Below are 20813 nucleotides of genomic sequence, written 5' to 3'. Positions count from 1 at the left end.
CTGCTGAGGGGAGCAGCGGGCGGGTCAGGAGAGGTCTGCCACGCCATGTGGTCTCCTCCGGGGCAGGCGGGAATCGAACTCATGTGGAAGCGGCTTTAGATTCTCAGTGCTGTGCTTTAACCCGCTGCGCCACCAGAGAGGGCCAGACATAAACTTTTAAACTATGATTAGTATTTTCAAGATTAGAAGAAGTTTAAAAATTTGAACAGAGAACTGCAATCTATAAAAATGATTTGGAATTCTAAGTAAATTCTAAAATAAAAGTTGGGATAACTGAATTTTAAGAACCGATAGATGGATTTCCAAGAGTTAATGAATTTGCAGATAAGTCAGTAAAAATTTCCAGAATAAAATATAGTCATATAAAGGAAATACAGACAAGAGAAAGACAAAACCTAGTGAAAAAGTCTAGTAAATTTGTAATTGCTATTCTTGAAGGAGAAGGAATATGGTAGAAACAATATTTGCAGAGATAGGTATGGCTGATAATTTGGCAGAAGCAACATTTAAGGGGATGTGGCTGGTAATTTCCCCAAACTGCTCAAAAACATCAAGCCACAGAGTCAAGAAGTGCAATGAATACCAAGCACAAAAATATATGAAAATCATAATAAGGACAATTATAATCAAGCTACTAAAAACCAAAGCAAAGAAGAAAAACATTCAAAGCAGCCAGACAAATGACACACTGTAATGTAAGTATACAAATGTTTAAAAGTGACTCAAACATATATAGCATGTAAGTTGTTCTATATGTGTCTTTAAGTTCTTTCTCTACTTGAAAGAAATTAGAAGTTAAAATAATAGATAATACTTTGCTTGGAGGTAGGGGGTGGTAATATAATATGAAATTTTAAAATTCCAGTAATACATATTATATCAAAATAAAGGCCTGAGCCTTCTTTCAAAAGTTTTTAATCAGCAAGTACTAGAAAGAATGTGGAGAAAGAACCATATTCTATTGCTGATAGGAAGGTAAACGGGGACAAACATTATGAAAAGTAATCTGGACTTACCATAACAAACTGCAATAGTAAATACCAGATGGCCTTACAATCCCACTCTTACAATCCCAAATAGCATGAAACCAGCCACACACACACAATATGTTCTATAATGTTCAGAGAAACATCATTTACAAAAGCTATGATATGGAAGAAGATAACTCCCATCAACAGACTATTATAATCAATAAGATATGTCTACCTACATATGGAATACTATTCAGCTATAGGGAAAGATGAAATATAGTTGTGTAAGCAAAATGGAGGGGAGAGGGCATTATGAGTGATTAAACAAGTCAGAATGACAAAAGCAAATAGTGGACATTTACATAGTTAATGAAATAAAATGCTTACAAAACTAGTTGGACATTAATAAAAATGAGGATGACTCCAAGGATAAGAGAGGAGGAAGATAGAAAGGGACAAGGGATATATAATGGAGATACATAATGGATAGTGGTAGTGAATTTAAATTAGAAAAATTTTAAGCCAATGATATTTAATATTTTGTCCTAAAATGAAACATATGTTCTAGTTTGTTAAAACTGTCATAGGAAAAGCAGTTTTGGAGATGATATATCTGTGATTTCTGCAAGTATCTGTGTGCATGAAATAATATGAGTGTAGATTTTGGTTTGGAAGCAGAGAGAGGAGTTAGATGTAAGAGCAAAAATCAGGACAAGAATGGCCAGAAGAGTGACATAATATCTCTTGCCATTTGGCCTCATTTGCTACTTTTCGGCCTTTTTGTAGAGTTACTATAATTCAAATTTCCAGGATCTGCTTTCCAGATATATTTTAGGGGACTCTGGGTAAAAGCACAACTTCTGTGGGGCTCAATAGCAAAATGCAAACCAGAATGAGTACATATATTTGATGACAAAATATAGAAACAAAAACATTTGTGTCAGAACTATTTAAATGAAAACTGAAAATCAGTCAAATGTCCATCAATAAGAGAATAAAGAAATTGTGTCGTAACTATAAAATGCACTAATAAATACCAACCAACAATAACCAAACCGTAGTTAAACATATGCAAATATCACTCAACATATTGAGTAAAAGAAGCAGACTCCAAAGAGTGAATATAGAACAGGAATATGTTTCAAAATAGGCCCAAAACATGTATATTGTGGAGATTGTGGATGATGGGAGGGCTTAGTAACTGAGAGGCAGCACAAAGGGGCTCCTAGGAGTTGTGGTGATTTCTTATTTTTCTGTTGAGTACCTGCTACACGAGCAAGTTTATTTTGAGAATATTCATTAAGTTGTACAATGATGATTCATATACACTTTACTAAAGGGATGAGGAAAGTCCTCTAGAAGGAGTTATGTTCACATTATGGGAGAAAATACTTTTTCCCTCCCAGGTAGGTATGAGAAAGAATTAGAGAAACAGCCCATTTGAAATTGACTAGTTTAAAGGGGATTTTTAATAATCTAGGTCCTATTTTGAGGAATTCTAAGATTAAAAAAAAAATCAAAACCTAAGAATTACAACCTTTTGAAATCTTTGTGTAGGTAGTATTTAATCATGTCTTTTTATTCTTGAGCCTTTAGGCACATAGTTTTCTTAAATGGGAGAGTGTACTCATTAACCCAGTCTAATGAAGAAAAATATGGCCATTTATGCATGATCCATTGTAGACTGTGATTTAGAGCAGTAGAGACTCCCAAGGATGGATCATTTTTTGATAAATGAGATGGTTATTTAACACTGCATCTGTCTCCTGATACACAGGCCCAGAGGGAGAAGATGCAGGTGGTGGGTAGACATTAAACTTTCTAACAAACTAACAAAGTGAAAAATGGAATAAAAGCTTTCAGCGACACTGGATTACTATGAGAATGAAGGAGGCCAGAGAGATAAGCTCATGGAAGGAGACCCAAAAAAGGGAAGACTGAATCATAAAATATTCCATCTTTGGGAGATCTGTTTGATAAAACTGATTTTATAGCAGTTTTTTCCTACCTTTTGGCTTTGAACACACATGTAAAAGTTGAAAAACTCCCTCAGCTGACAAATTGCTAGAAAGAACATGGTTAAGGAGGGAATGATTTTGTTTGAGTTAGAGATTTCTATCCCAAACAGGGCAAGAGTAATGATGAAGGTGGTCTATTCTCTAACTTCTTCAGGTCAGAGATTGAATCTTCAATTAAATGCAAGACTGAATTTCTCTATTGTTTCTTCAGTGACATTTGTTTATTCTAGAAAATAACAAATGCCTACTTTTCAAATTATGATAATGTACCGTGTTTTAATGTTGTCAAGAGTTGCTCCCATCATTTTGACTTAGATTTTATATTTGCAAAAATAAATTTTACAAACAGTAGCGCTATTTCCAAGTAATTTATACTTTCTATACATTTGTGTGTGCGTGATGGTGGCAAAACATTATTTCAGGGAATGAAAACATAGAACTAAGTTTGGACTGATCTTTATTTTTTTGTCTCCAGTAGAGGAAATCAATGTGACAACTCAAAGATGTTTTCCTGGAACTGTTTCCTTAACAGTCTCCATATGACTCGTGGTCAGTTCTAAAGAACTTCAGCAACTTCAAGTGAATGAAATATATTTCCTTTTTTTAATTGAATTACCATCATTTTATATCCTTGTTCATTTTTTATCTTGATAGTGAAGTATATTTCTTTATGGAACCATTTTGATAACAATTATAGTAGGGCCCTCCCTGGTGGTGCAGTGGGTTAAAGCACATCACTAAGAAGCTGGGGCTACTTCAGTATTAGTTCAATGCCCACCCCCGAGGTGACCCACATGGTACGGCAGACCTCTCCTGACCTGCCTGCTGCTCCCCTCAGCAGTGCACTTTGTTAGTTGGCCTGTTCTCCTATCCACTCTGTCTTTGGTGAAACCTCTCACCATCCCTGCACCTCTGGCCTGTACCCCAGTTCTGTATGCATAAATAAATAAATCTTTTTAAAAAAAAACAATTATAGTAAAAAATCACTAAGAAAATTACTCCCATCTTCTTTGTAAATTGACTTGAACCCTAAGGGTTCCAAGAAAACCTACAAACCCACTTGATTCACAGAATCTTGGGAAGTTTTATAGTTCTCTGTTTGGAGGTTATGTCCTGGAAATGATCAGTAAATGCCAAGTAACCAAATACAGTCTGGCTTAAAAGAGGACATTATGTAAATTAAAATAATTCCTTCTTTTTAACAATTTCATAATTTTCTCCCAATTTAGACTCTCTTACCCATCATGGAACAACACAAGCACATCCACACTAGATTGTAAATGTTATCATCTTTGTTGGAATTCTGAACTTTCTTTCCTCCTCTACTGTTACAAACTTTGTCCCCTAGTTACATGGTAGAAAGCTGAGTATCTCATGTTCACCTCTCATTGGTTACAGTAATTCAATCAAGGGTGAATACATGATCTAAGAAAGCTCCACCTTAATGTTTCCTAGGATAATTATCCTTTCCAAGACAGGATAGAGGCCTGGGTATGTTAGCAGATATATATAGAAAATGTGCATTGTGAATGAAGCCAAATGCTGGCAATAGACAGAGAGGGAAGGAATCTTGTAGCTTTGAATTTCTGCCTAAAGACACTGGGAGTTTACATTTTGTCTCACTTTTTTTTTTTTTTTTCAGTCCTGTGAATTGCTCAAATATGCCAGAGAGCCTTTGTCCATGAAAGTCTTCTCTTTTTGCACAAGTCTTTTAGAGTTGATATCTGTCCCTGGTGATGGGGGAAAAAAAAATCCTAGTAAATAAAAAGTAAAAGGACATTATCAAGTCTAGTAGGAGGGCCAAAAAACTGACAACTTCCTCCAATTTGGAGCTACTTATTTCCAGTATAAAGCCCAAATAGGCTTTACGCTTTGGGCATTAAATATCTGCTATATTTTGCTATGATTTACAAACAGTCCAGCACTCCTTATCGCTTTTGTCTGAGGGCAGTGCTTTTCACATTTCAATGTGCTCTCTGTAGTTAAAGATTTACTTTTTGACCATCAAATATGACAAGACATCTACATTATGACCTTGATTGACACTGACAGTAACATCTGTTATATTCTAGGTGATGTACTAAGCAGAAATTTAAAATGGTTGTAGACCTCAAATTATTTATGCACACTATTTTGTTTATAATATAACTTTACTTTATTGTTAATTAAAGGAACAATGGCTGCTACTAACTGTCAATAATTTGGAAAGTAAGAAGAAACAATCACTATGGGTAACGAAAAGTAAAGAGATGTGGGATTTGAGCAGAGTCCTGAAGGACAGATTGTGCAGAAGGAGCAGGGATTTTTCAGGAAGAAATAGCTGGACAATGTCTCTAAGATTAGTATTTGTGTGCCTACTACATGTTAGTCATCATGCTCAATATTTAGTTCTTTAAAAAAAATTCCCTTATATAGCTATTTATCTTTAATGTAAGATCAATAACTATTCTACTTTTAAAATAATAAATGGGTGAATGAAAATAATATGTAGAAAGTTTGTCTTTCAAGCACGTAGTATAATTTGATGACTGCTGTGCTTCAAGATGGATATACTCTCACTATAATGTTCATAGTCATTTATTTATAGCTCTTTGCTTGACAAAAAAACTATGAGACCTAAAGAACTCTGAAAAAATATTTTTAATGTCGCTCTATGTATTGGAATAAAAGCTGAAGAAGGAAGAGGATTTTATCTCATACCATAAACCACTGCATCCTGTCTGTCTCTTTACTCACCGTCTTTTCCAATTTTAGCTTCTTGATGGATTTTGAGCTGAGGGTGAAAAGGAGTTAACCACTCCATCTGGAGCTCTCCTTGACACATGGTCCCTAAAAGCATTTTGTGTGCTCCTATTCTCTGTGGCATCCCTGGGCTTCCTTCTGATCATTCATCAAAGTGAGTGGCCATCTGCTCTGTGCTCCGTCAACTCCATGAATGAAATGAAGGCATGTGTTATGTGGCATCATTCCAGCTTCCCCTTCTCTACATCTGCTGTGCCCCTTTGAACAGCCCATGGGGCATAACTGATGTCTCACCTTACTGCAAGGTGCATGACCCCTTTGCTTGCAGTCCTACTTTGCTTTGAAAAATACCTGCACCTCATGCTGTTTAGGTGTTATTGTAGAAATCCTCACCATACACTAAACCACCCGTTTTTTAGATTTCTTTGGCAGTAACCCATTTTACCAATGAAAGGTCTTAAAACCTTTCATTAGAGGAAATTCAACATTTCAATCAATTCTTCAATTACAGGAAGAAAAACAGCTTTCCATTTATATACCCTAATTCCTTTGAAGTACATTATTGACATTTGCTAACCAACCTCCTGTATATCCTTGGGTTCCTCACCTCACAGGGAGGGGTTGAAACTGCAGTCTAAAATGAATGAAAATAGGCCTGGGAATGAAGTGACAGCAAAGAATATTGCAAAAGCCTCTAAAGACTGTGAGTGTGAGTGAATATAGATTAACAAATGTTCTTTTCTTCCAAGTCAGAAAATCAAAGACCTGTAGAAGAAAATTTTCAATTTTGTATTTGTAGGGAATAAGTCATTTTCCCAACATTTTCTGTGACCTAGATAAATAAAATTGGGAAAGTAGTTAACCTCTCTGGTCATTTTGCTAATCTGTAAATTAAAGATAACAAGTACCTATATTAAGGAATCCTTTTTAAAAATTAAATATTGAACATGATGCCTAGCACACAAATAATAACCCCAGAGCATAGGCTATAGGAGGACTTTAATAATTACCCTGCTTTTAAAAGAATAAATGGGTGAATGAAAATAATATGTAGACAAGTTTTTTGTCTTTTAAGCACAGTTAGAATAATTTGGTTACTGTTATGCTTCAAGAGGAATATACTCACACCATAATTTTAACAGTGATTTATTGATAGCTCTTCGCTTAGCTTGACATAAAAGCTCCATGAAACATAAAATCTACTACAAAATTAGCTTTAATGGCTAAGTGGAACTAGTAACATCCCTATGACCTTTGTGAACTGGGTCATTTGTTTTTATAATTTCAAACAAAAAGCCAGTCTGAGAGAAATTAGAGAATAGAAAGCAAAGGTTTATTGAAGGGTGAATTTTGGACAGTGACAAAAGAATAATAAACAAACTGAAAAAAGAAACATGATCTTTTAGTAGCTTTATTGAGATACAATTGATTCACAACAAACTGCAATATTTAACCATATGGTTTGAAAGATTTTAACATGTCTAGATGCATGAAATCTCCAACAAATGAGAGAGCTTGATCAAGTGTCTCCAGCACCCGCAAAAGCATCCTCATTCCTCTCTTAGTTTCTACTCTCCCTTTCCCCTTTTTCTGACAATCTTCCTAAAGTTCTTATTTTCCTGCTACTACAGATTAGTTATAATTTCTGCAGTTTTATATAAATAGAATTATAAAACCCATGATCTTATTGCCTAGTTTATTTCACTCATCGTTATTTTGTGATACATTCATCCTTTTTATTTCTCAACAATATTCCAATGTAGGCAAGTTGTCCATTCACCTGCTGATGGGTATTTGGATTGCTTCCCACTTGGGCTATTGCACATAATTGAGTGTAAGTCTCTGTATGTGTATTTGCTTTCATTTCTGTCTAAGAGTAAAACAGTTGGATAATGATGATTGTGTATTTAACTTTTCAACATTTGCCAAATAATCTTATAAAGTGATTCTACATTTGACTATCCATCAATAGTTTCACTTCTACATCTTTACCAATGTTTGGTATGATTGCTTTTTTAACATTCTAATAGGGGTCTATTATGTGTGTAGTGGTATGGTTTTAGTCTGCATTTCCCTGATAAAGAATGATGTTAAGCATCTTCTCATGTGATTTTGCCTGCCATCTATCTTGTCTGTCTGTCTGTCTGTCTGTCTGTCTATCTATCTATCTATCTATCTATCTATCTATCTATCTATCTATCTATCATCTAAGTTTGTATATAAATTCAATATATAAATCATTTTTTACCAATATATCTTTGTGAAATACCTGTTTGAGCCTTTTCTCATTTTTAATTCATTGTTTTTTTTATTATTAAGTTTTCAGTGTACTTTATAGATTTGGGATATAAGTTTTTTCCAAGATTTATGATTTTGCAAATGTGTGCTGTAGTTCAGGACTTGTCTTTCCACATTTTGTCAAAGAATAGAAGTATTTCAGTAAGTTTAACTCACAAGGCTTTTTTGTTTGCTTGATTCATGGATCATGTTTTTGCTGTCCTAAGAATTTTTTTTTTTCAGAGCATTCTGTGTCTTTAGGATTTACCTTTTAGGTCTATGATTCTTTTTTGAGTTTATGTACATGTTACAAGGCATAGATGACATCCATACTTAGTATTGAGAATCCAATTTCTCCAGTACCAAGTGGTGAATAATAGCCTTTCTTCAAAGAACAGTTTTGGCATTTTCATAAAAAAAAAAAGAAAAAGTTTTCTGTATGTGTGTTGGCCTATATCTTGACTCTGTTCTTTTCCAGTGATCATTTTTCTATATTTGTGCCAATATCACACTGTCAGGATTAGTGAAGGTAATCCCTTCTTTCCCTTTCAAAGATGTATTGGTTACTTTAAGTTTTACATAATTCTATATGAACTTAAAACTAACTTGCCAATTTTTTTTTAAAAAAAATTGTTGGTATTTTGAATCTGTTGAATCTATTGACTAATTTAGAGGAGTATCAACATCCTAAGTATACTGAATCTTTCTAACCACAAACAGTGTATTTCTCCATGTAATTGGGTTTTCTTTCATTTTACTCAGCAATGACTTCTCATTTTAATGTATAGGTTTTATAAATCTTTTGTGTTTTATAAACAAGCAGTTCACTTTTACTGATATAATTTGTGTTCTATATATATTTGTGTGTGTGTGTGTGTGTGTATATATATGCATACAGAACTGGGGTATATGCCAGAAGCCCAGGGGCAGTGAGAGGATCACCAGAGATAGAGTGGGAAGCAGGACAGACAGATCAACGAAGTACACTGCTAAGAGGAGCAGTAGGCAAGACAAGAGAGGTCTGCTGCACCATCTGGATGACCTCTGGGGCCGGGGATCGAACTCACACTGCTTATTTGTAGTGCTGCATCCTTACCTGTGGTGCCACCAGGGAGAGCCCAATAAATTATATTTTTTATAAATTTCAATTTCCAATTTTTCTTTCTAGTACACAGAAATGAAATCGAATATTCATCTTGTGTTCTATAACTTTTGTAAACTCACTTTTTATTCTAATATAGTTTTGCATAGATTCCATTAAATTGCATACATAGATAACATATCTGTAGAGTTCTATTTCTTCCTTCCCAATCTTTATGCCTTTTATTTGTTTTTCTTACAATATTTTTGCTGACCAGAACCTCTGATATAATGATGAGTGTTACATTTTATATATGTGTTTGGATCTCTTTACTTTCAATAATATATATACTTAAAGAGTGTCATTTAGGGCCTTCTCTGGTAGTGTAACTGGTTAAAGTCCAGTGCTATGAAGCTATCTACAGCCTGAGTTGGATCCCCAGCCAGGAGGGGACCCACATGGCATTGCAGACCTCTCCTGTAACACACACTGCTCCCCTCAGCAGTGTATTTCAGTCAATATGTCTGTGCTGTTTCCCACTCAGTCTCTGGTGAATCCTTTCAGCTCCCACACCTCTGGCATGTATCCCAGTTCTTGTATGCATAAATAAATAAATCTTTAAAAAAAGAAAGTGGGCCCTCCCTGGTGGCACTGCAGGTTAAAGATTAGCACTGAGAAGCTAAAGCCACTTCAGAATGAGTTCTATCCCTGCCCGCCCTGGAGGTGATCCACATGTCAGTCAGCCTGTTCTGCTCCCCACTCTGTCTCTGGTGAATCCTCTCACCACCCCTGCACCTCTGGCCTATACCCCAGTTCCGTATGCATAAATAAATAAATCTTAAAAAAAAAAAAATAAAAGTAATGCATGTCATTTACCAATAGCCTACAGTTTTATGTTAAGACTAATTCTGTAGCCTAGCTTTTAAATCTCTTAAAGTTCTGTGTGAAGCTAAGCAAAGTGCTATAAATAAGTCACTATAAAATTATGGTAGTAGCATATCTTTCCTGGAACATAACAATTGCCAAATTATTCCAACTATGTGCTTAAAAATATACAGCTTTCTACATATTATTTTCATTCACCCATTTATTCTTTTCAAAACAATAATTATTGAATTCCTACTGTGGTCTAGGCTCTGTGATAATTATTGAGGTGCCTAATACATATGTAAATCATTATGCTTACAAATACTCTTTAATATAGGCATTTATTATTGTATTAGTTATCAAATAAGTTTATTATTATAAGTATTTATTACTGCCAATTTAAAGATTAACAAAGTGATTATCAGAGAGGTTAAATATGTTCCCAATTTTACTTATCTAGGTCACAGATCCATTAGTGGCTACTTGAAGGGAAAGGGTGTTTGTGTAAATTGGGGAAAAGGGGACAAAGATATGGTGAAGGAAAGATTTGGAATTTAGGGTGAATTTTGTTACATATATACACATGTTGATTAATGATGCATATATGAATCCCATATAATGTTATAAAGCAATGCTACTTCAATAAAACAAAATCATTCTCTTGGGTTACCAGTTTCTTTACACATCTTTGTCACCATGAAAACCTTCTGTTGCAGATGGCTTGCTCAATTTAATGGTCACCAACATTGGTGTTGATTCACAAGACATAAATGGTTAATATTTGTGGCTCAAAAATTTAGGAATGTAACCAGGCAAAGGTGTAAAGTATGAATATAACTTATACTCTATGTACATATGTAAATACACAGGCATATGTACATATATTTACATATCACATGCACATATCTAGATGTCTTTATAAACAAGTTTAAGTGTAGGAATTAAAGGCTTCTTTTATTTTTTTATGGTATTTACTCAGTCAATAAATGAAAGCATTGACAGAGCCTAATTTTTACTGGTAAACAAGATAGAAATGTAAGTAGATCCATACATTCCAAATATATTTTACTGCAAAAGGAATTTCTTTCAACTCTAAAATATAAATTCATGCTTTGCCGGCCTTAAACCTTTATTTGGATACAGTCCTTTTCTTTGATTTATGACAAGTAAGCATTTCATCCCATCATAACATGTTATGTTTGCATTTACCTTCAGAATCAATCATACATATTATTAGCCAATAATGCTTGCATTTATGTTATTCAGACTCACAGATGCAAGATAAAATCATTTCTTTTCATTGCACTTAGACTAAAACCTAAATGTTGAGAGCATCTATCCTTGCCTGTATTAATTTTCTAGAATAATTTCCATGTAAGAAAGCCCTTCATGTGTCCATCACAATCTTTTCATTTATCTAAGGTCAAAGCACAAGAGCACAGAGATCCTGTTTCCTATACATCCCCAGCACCTAAAGCAGCACTTATAATAGTATTAATAATAGAGGATGCCCAATAACAATATTATATTATAATGAATTAACTATACTCAGAAGTAATGCATAATCATTTAAAGTCACATCCCTAAACGGCCTAAAATTTTTACCAAGGAAACAAGTAAAAGAGATCATTATCCAGACCACTTTTTCCCACATATGGAAGCATCACTAGTCTCCCTTCTCCAAAGTTTCCAAACAGTCTCTGATCATATGTTTCATGGCCTCACTGTTCACCCAACTTAAAAATCACAGTTCAGTGATTTCCCCCTATACTTTCCCCTGTTGTGCTCTTACTTTCTAGAAGATTGTAAAATACGCTTTTGATACTGCTTCTTAAATTTGTTTGGTTCATCCAGGTAGGCCAAGAATCTAAAAGAGCTTCTCATTCACAATATAAAGCTCAGTGAATATTTAGAGATGACTGAATAGAATGAACTGCCTCTTCCTTTCTGCTTCTTTTTAATTTTTTTATTGTTTTTTTTTTAATTATCGTATTTTTTATTTGTTTTTATTTTTTACATTGTTCTTCATTTCCTTTTTGTTTCTAATTTCTTTGAGCACTGGGAAGAACATGCTTAAGTAACTCCAGATAAGAGAGAGCAGAATCAACAAGCCATGTACACAGCAATGCTTTTATGGAGGTTCTGCCTGTCCTTGCTAGTCGTCCCTTGACTGTGGTTGCTCACATAATAAAAGTACTGTTGAATTGAGGCGGGTGCTGGAATCTAGGCTTTACTTGCTTTCTCTGGAATTGTGGTCCCATTGCTGTAAGCTCTAGGTAGTCAGAGTATGATCTCTGGATAGGCCCAGTGCATTCCTTTATTTTAACCAACATGAAAGGCCTCCCAACAATCCAGACCAACCTTTGTCTTAATGGAGTCTGAAGTTCACTCATCTGTTTATGATGTGTAACAATTGAAGTGGGAGATATAAAGTTTGCAGCTATTATGTAATCAAAACCATTTGTGTTTTCCTAAAGAGGGAGGAGGAGGCAAGAAGGGGCTGGAGATGTAGGGAGGGGAAGAAAAGGACAAATCCCAGAATTGGAAGCTTTGTGCCTGTGCAGTGAGCAGGAAGTTGAAACTCATCCAAGTGTCACATAACAACAGAAAAAAAATGCTTCATGTATTCAATCATTATTAAGAGTTCTGCATGTCTATTTCCCACATTATTTGCCAGCATATATTGGTTTTCAAATGCTAGCATTTTAAGAGCAGGAGAAATATTTGATTTTAAGATTAAAAATTGTTTCATTTTTGAAGGTCATAAAAACAAAAATTCCATGTGGTGAAAGAGGGGGAAAAATGTGATTCACTTACCTTCAAACATTCTTTACTGAAATCAAAAAGGCTTTTACTGCTTTTAGCTTTGAAAGGCACTTTCTAGGTACCAGACCATTCCAGGCTGAGCCAGGCCTATGCCAGTCCCACCAGTAGATTTAGGCATGAAGTGTCCAATATTCAGTAGTGAAACAGCAGTCGACAGGACTTCAAAGCAAGAAGATGATGCCCAGTTAGATACCAATATGTCTTTCCCAGAGAGCAGAGATCCTAGTCAAACTGGCAGATTGGAACCTGGAGAATTTTAGTCTTTAGGAACTATGAAAAAGGCTCCTAGGAAGTGGGCTGAACAGAGAAACTTCAATTTAAATTGAATCAGTGATTTAATGAATCTTAGATTGTGCAATGTTAAGACTAGAAAATGGTAACAAATGTAGAGACCCAGTCTGCTTTCTACAAATAAGAAAACTGGAGCAGAGACAAATGGGATGATTTTCCAAGGTCATATATCTATTCTTATTTATTTATGCTCATTATATAGTTGTTTGAAATGTAGATATTCTGACTTGGTTATTTCTCTCAATCTCTACTCATCTAATAAATGGCCCTCTGATATTCTTGAAAAACTTACAAAAAAGAACGTCTTACAACTTCAGGAGGTGGAGGCTCACATATCACTTTTTAGTCCATTTACTTCATCCCTATAAAAGACCATATTGAGAACATGTTTTATACACTCCAGGTCCACACACACATAAAATTCGATCCCTTGTGAATCGAAATGTTTGTGGTAGATTCTTAAAGGGCAACAGAGTGGGTCAGACGAAGCTTTCCCACTGGAGTAGTTCCCAAAATTCCCTTTCATAATGCCCATTTCTCCTGGAGTTAAGGCTTTGTTTATTTCACCTTTACTCTGCTTTTCTTTTTTCTTTCTGCTCATTCACATCCTCTGTCTAAGTTCAGCTGTTCTCGTTAGCTCTCTGAATGGCTTCCTGCCCTGGTCTCTGCTTGGCTTGCTTTTATTTACCTACCCCCCATGAGTGGTACCCTGCTAAGTTCCCCCAAACTAGCCTTCTATTGTACATCCTAAATTAATTTCATTCACTGCATTCCTATTGCTATAACATTCATTTACAACACTGTATATGATTTTGGGGTACAGGTTCACATCTCTGCAGATGTGTGTTACACACCACACCACCACCAAGACACCAATCAGATGCCACCATAGTCCACTGGTCGCCCTCCCCAATTTCCTCACTCTTCATCTTGTCTGTCAGGTAACCTCAATTCTGCAAGCAGATATCTAGGCTTTGTTTTGGTTTAATTTTTTTTTTGTTCCTTTGTTTTGTTTCCTTATATTCCACGTATGAGTGAAATTTTCTGGGATTTGTCTTCTCCTTTGGACTCATTTCACCCATGTTATTGCAAATGGCAAGAGCTGATCTTTTTCTATTACAGAATAGTTATTCCATTGGTTTGTAGGCCACATCATCCTAGTGCACTCATCTTTCCTTAAACATTTGGGTTGTTTCCATAAATTGGTTTTTGTAAATAGTGCTGCAATATAAAATTACATCTATCACTTCAATGAGTAAAGTTTCTATATTCTTTGGGTAGATACCAAGGAATGGAATTGCTGGATCACATGGTAGATCTATTTTTAATAATTTAAGAAACCTCTATAATGTTTACATAGGGGCTACCAGTCTACATACTTACTAACAGTGTACAGGATTCCAATTCCTCCACACCCTCCTTACCAACCCTTGTTTCTGTTTTTTGATATGGGTCATTCACACATGTCAGATAGTATCTTGTTGTGATTTTGATTTGCATTTCCCTGATATAATTAATGATGTTTCTCTTTGTGTGCCTGTGGGCCATCTGTATGTCTTCTTTGTGCAAGTGTCTAGCTCTTCTGCCCATTTTTGGAAGCAGTTCTTTTTTTCTTTTTGTTGAGTTGTATAAATTCTTCCTAGATCTTTGATATTAGCCCTTTGTCAGATGTATGATGTACAAATATTTTCTCCCATTTGGAAGGGTATTTTTTCATTTTTATGATAGTTTCATTTGCTGTGCAGAAGAGTTTTAGTTTGAATGCATTCTAAATTCTTGACATTTTTTCCTTCTCTTACTTTCTGTATTTGTTATATTTGAAGTAGATGGATATAAAGTTGTATATAACAAATAATTCTCTCCATTTTTATAGCTCATGAATATATGATAGATGCCGTGTTAAAAATAATAGCAAAACTCTTGTGTGTATGTACATCATCACACAAGGATTATGATTAATATTGTTGAAGCACTTGTAAGCTCCTCTTAATTGTATGTTTCCCTATTCCTTCAAACTGTTTATATTTATAACTTTATAAGTGTGCATATACTTTGAGATGTTCAGTTTTGCTTTGGTTAAAGAAAGCTGTTACATGTAGAGTCTTCTGTGATTTGCATTTCCATCTTCTATTTCAAACAATGTTTATCAATACATGTACTTAATTTTTATTGCTGTGAGAAAGTCCATTATAATACTACAATTTATTCATTCACTCTAATATTAATTGACAGATATTTGGATTATTTCCAATTATTTGTTACTACAAAAATTGTTGTTATTAACACATTTATACTATTTTCTCTTTCATTTATTAAAGAGTTTCTCTAGGATGTAAAATTAAGAGGAAAATTGCTAGGCCATAGACTATGAGTACTTTTCACTTTACTAGATGTCAGATTATATTCTATAATATTTTCATGCCAATTTACACTCCCATTTGCTCAATATTGTCACCAACACTTGGATTTAGCAAACCTTTTTTATGTGTTCACTAATTAGGTGCTTTTGAAATTTTATCTCAGTTTTGCTGTTATGAACATTTTCCCAAAATGACCATCCTGCCAAAAACAATATACAGATTTAATGCCATCCTAATAAAAATCTCAATGACTTTCTTCAAAGAAATAGAAAAAGATAGTGATGAGATTCATATGGAACAACAAAAGACCTTGAATAGCCAAAATTTCATGACTAAGAAAAAAACAGAATGACGGCATTACAATCCAAAACTTCAAGCTATACTACAAAGCCATAATTGTCAAAACTGCATGATACGGAACAAGAATAGACACACAGACCAGTGGATTTCAATAGAAAACCCAGATATAAACACACAGGTTTATGAACAGCTAATTTTTGACAAAGGAGCAAAGAAGATGCAATGGAACAAAGAAAGTTTGTCAGCAAATCGTGCTGGGGAAACTGGTAAGCTACATGCAAAAACATAAAACTAGATCACTACCTCACAACATACACAAAAATCAACTCACAGTGGATTAAAGACCTAGACATAAGAACGGAAACCATAAAATACCTGGAAACAAAGATGGGCCAAACACTATATGCCATACACTTCCACAACATCTTTAAAGATAGAGCACCCAATGCCACAATAGTGAAGGCAAGGATAAATAGATGGGACTACATCAAGTTAAAGAGCTTCTGTACAGCAAAAGAGACAGTACAAAAGACAAACAGACATCCCAGTGATTGGGGAAAAAATTGCTCACACAAAGCTAGTGATAAAGGATTGATCACAAAGATATACAAAGAACTGATGAAACTCAACAAAAATAAACAACCCCATCAAGAAAATGGGCAGAAGAGTTAAAAAGACACTTCTCTAGAGAGGAAATGCAGATGGCCAACAAGCATATGAAAAAATGTTCCACATCACTTGTAATAAGGGAAATGCAAATTAAAACCACAATGAGATACCATCTCACCCCAGTGAGAATGGCACATCTTCAAACAACTAGTAACAACAAATGTTGGCGAGGATGTGGAGAAAAAGGAACTCTCCTACACTACTGGTGGAAATGCAAAATAGTACAACCACTGTGGAAAACTGTTTGGAGGTTCCTCAAACTGCTAAACATGGAACTTCCATACAACCCAGCAATTGCACTCCTAGGTATCTACCCAAAAGACACAAAAACACTAATTCAAAAAGACACCTGAACCCCATGTTTATTGCTGCTTTATTTACAATTGGAAAGACATGGAAGCAGCCTAAATGCTCAAAAGTAGCTGACTGGATTAAAAAGATGTGGTATATATACACAATGGAATATTATTCAGCAACCAAAAAAAAAATAAACACATGTCTTTTGTAGCAACATGGATGATGGAGCTCGGAAAGATCATGCTCAGTGACATAAGCCATAAAGAAGAAGAACAATACCAGATGGTTTTGCTCATAGCCAGAGTATAATGGACCAGGCAAGAAAATAATAATAATAATGAACAGCCATATACCAGAGACATTTTATGGGGGTGGAGTGGGGAATGGGATCAAAAACAGTTGGGGGAGGTTTGAAATCCACTGGACTATAGGGTGATGGCACATGGGTGACTTGGTGATGGGAAACTCACAGGGATTACAATTGAGATGAGAAAAAATGTACAAAATGATGTAAAAATAAACTTATTTTTTTAAAATAACAATTTTCCTATTTACTAAGAAAATTAAGCAATTTTTAAAAGTAGGCATATTGCATCATTCCTGTTTCAGTCTTTTTAAAATATCTATTCATGTATTTTATTTACTTTTTAAGATTAGATTGAATGTCTTTTTCTTACTTATTTGCACACAATGCGTTGTAAATTCCTTTGCAAATTTGTAACTTGTCTCACTTTTCTTTTTTTTATTAATTTATTTTTACATCATTCTTCATTTTGTGCCCTTTTTTTACATCTAGGTTGTAACCCCCACGTCTCATTTTTCTAATGGTGTCTTTGATAAACTTAGTTTTGTAGTTATTCCTAATTTTATTGTAGTGAAATCTTTTTTCTGCTTGATTTATAGCCTTGGTTTTTGTTTTTTTGTGTTTTTTTTTTTTATATTTTGTTAAATAAATCCTTCTTTACCCTGAGTTTGTAATTATATTCTCCTTTCTTTTCCTAAAAATTTGCTCTTACTCTTCACGTATTTTGTGTAAAGAGTATGAAAAATACTTTTTTTTGAATATTTATTAATTTATACATACAGAGGTGGGGTACAGTCCAGAAGTATAGGTGAGAGGATTCACCAGCGATGGATTCGGAAGCAGAACAGTTTGATTGATGAAGTACACTGCTGAAGGGAGCAGTGGGTGGATCAGGAGAGGTCTGCCACACCACATGGATCACCTCCGTAGCCATAGATTGAACTCCTGCTGAAAGTGGCTTTAGTTTCTTAGTGCTTTAACCAGCTACTCCACCAGGGAGGGCTGTGAAAATGACAATTCATTTGTTGCTTATAAATAACTAAATAGACCAGTTCCGTTTACTGAAATGTTTAATCTGCTCACTAATCTGCAATGGTAACTCTGCTTTATATCAGGCTTCTCTATTTGGATTAATTTATATTGGTATTTTTACTTCCACTGGATTTTTTTAAAAATTTACTTATTTATACATACAGTCCTGGGGTACATGCCAGAGGTACAGGGGTGGTGAGAGGCTTCACTAGAGACAGAGTGGAGAGCAGAACAGGCAGATCTACTGAATTACACTGCTGAGTGGAGCATCGGGTGAGAAAGGAGAGATCTGCTGCGCCATGTGGCTCACCTCCTGAGCTGGGGATCAAACTTGCACTGAAGCGGCTGTGCTAGCTTTCAGGGCTGCGTCCTAACCCGTTGCACCACCAGGGAGGTCCCTGGACTATGTTATATCTTTGCATCAATATCATGCTCTTTTAGATAACAAAGATTTTATATTAAGGCAATGTACCTGATAAGATGACTCTTTTCACTGTAGTTCCCCTATACTTTGGTTTCATTCAATTAAAAAAATGAAGTGGATATTTTCCCCTTTTTTCTCTGATCTGAAAAAGATTAGTGTTTAAAGATTGAAATTATAAATAAGAGTTTTACAGACTTATTTGTGAAATGTCTTTACATGATACATTATTTGTGGAAATACTCAATATGGATTAAATTTCCTTAACAGTAAAAGATTATTACAGATATTAATTTCATCTGAGGTATTTTTGTTATTTTTATCTAATAGCATGTACATACCACCTAACTCCACAATTTGTTGTCTTTTAGCTTTTTCTTTTTTCATTTTTAAACTGAGATATTTGTGCAGGTATGTTCCCTTTTCTAAATAATATTCTTTTTTTTGAATTTGAATTTGAATTATCTTGCTAAAAGTAAATTTTGTTAGACTTTTTGAAAACAGTTACTTTACTTTTTGACTTCTTTTTGCTTCTTTGCTTTCTCTTCTATTATCTAATCACTATTTAGTCAATGCTATATTACTTTCTGATACTGACCTAACTCATTAGCACAGAACTTCATGTACAAGGTTTTCTGATTTATCATAGAGCTAAATTGACAGAGTGGCAGATTTGGTGAATTATACCCCATTCCCTTTTCACTTTAGCAGAAACTGACCATTGACCACTTAGGTAGAAAATAGCTTTGGATTTTAGAGGGTGATTTGTGGTATTAGAGATCTCCATTGCCTTAGAGGAAGAATATGACAAGGATACACGTTCATCTCTGACAGCCCTAGTCATACTTGCCAAATACTTGAGTCAGGATTTTCTTACTTCTTTTATTTTTTTTTCTAAAGATTTATTTATTTGTGCATACAGAACTGGGACACAGGCCAGAGGTTTAGGGACAGTGAGAGGATTCACCAGAGACAGAGTGGGGAGCAGAACAGGCTGACTGAGGAAGTACACTGCTGAGGGGAACAGTGGGTGGGTCAGCAGAGGTCTGCCGTGCCATGTGGGTCACCTCTGGGGCGGGCATTGAACTCATGCTGAAGTGGCTTTAGCTTCTTAGTGCTATGCTTTAACCCGCAGTACCACCAGGGAGGGCCCAATATTTTCTTATTTCTTTAAGCTGCATGCTGGTGAATTTCAATGTTTATCCTCACCTTTATGAGGTACCCTTTCCCACTGAGTGGGTATTTTTAGAGGATAGGATATTGGTGAAGGAAGGCAAGGTGATATATTTGCTGAGCATGGCATTTCCCATTGAAAAGTCATCCTTGGGTAGGGAATAACACAAAAGAAGAGACAAAAGAAGAAATATTGGTGATCTCTACCACTTAGAGGATAGTTCACAATTTTCTTTCTAAAACATCTTAATATACAAAACCTCATCTGAACTTCACATAACCTCAAACGTTGTAGATTGAGTAGGACATATATTTTGGTGAATATAGATGAGAAGTAAGTGATTGGGGTTTTTTTCATTGGGAAAGGAAGTCATCAGCTGGACTGAAGACAGCCTAAATAATGAAACAACAGATAATAGATTTTTAAAGCTTTTCATTGAATTCCTGTGATGCATAGAACTGCTTGAATAGATTCTGAGATTAACTTATGAGGCAAGTAAATTCCACTGGCATGGTCTTCCTGGCAGTTGTCTTTATTCTTTGCATTGATTTCCTTCTCAGGGCCCAAGATATAATATATATCTTTAATTTATCTCATCACTTTTGTGGGGCATTTTCCAGCATATGCAATTTAATTTGTTAAATGAAGGCATATCTCTATTTTGTAATCTATGAAAGCTGGTATTAAAGGCAAAATAAATACACTTCAGGAAAGATAACATTTTCACAACAGATGCGAGAGCAAAGGAACTGCTGACATGTTTATTAGCAATGGATAAACTGAATGTTTCAGTTTGGCCCAGCACCCAGAAAATGCAGATGTGTATCCAGATGCAAGGCTCTAGAGCCTACAAAAGAAAATTTGTATTGGACAGCCTACAAGATTTCTGGCACTTCCTGCTTGACAAGAAGTACCCCTGAGATCCACCTACTCATGATATTTTGTCAGTTTTTCCCTTGCTCTGAGAATGTACAGCCGGGCACAGTACAGGGGACAAAAAAACAAAAACAAAAACTGGAGAAACATAGAAATGAGAATTTTCCTAAACTATTTTTGACCTGCAGTTTTGAATAAAAAAATCGATCTGGCTTAGAATATAGGATATCTGAGTCAACTTTCTGCATCCTAGATTATTTTTTTTTGATTGTGAATAAACTGAGTATTTTTGCTTTGCATGCATTTA

The sequence above is a fragment of the Condylura cristata genome, unplaced genomic scaffold (genome assembly GCF_000260355.1).
Source record: "Condylura cristata isolate star-nosed mole 26May11 unplaced genomic scaffold, ConCri1.0 scaffold00024, whole genome shotgun sequence".
NCBI lineage: Eukaryota > Metazoa > Chordata > Mammalia > Eulipotyphla > Talpidae > Condylura > Condylura cristata.
Note: the sequence above shows the minus strand (reverse complement) of the source record.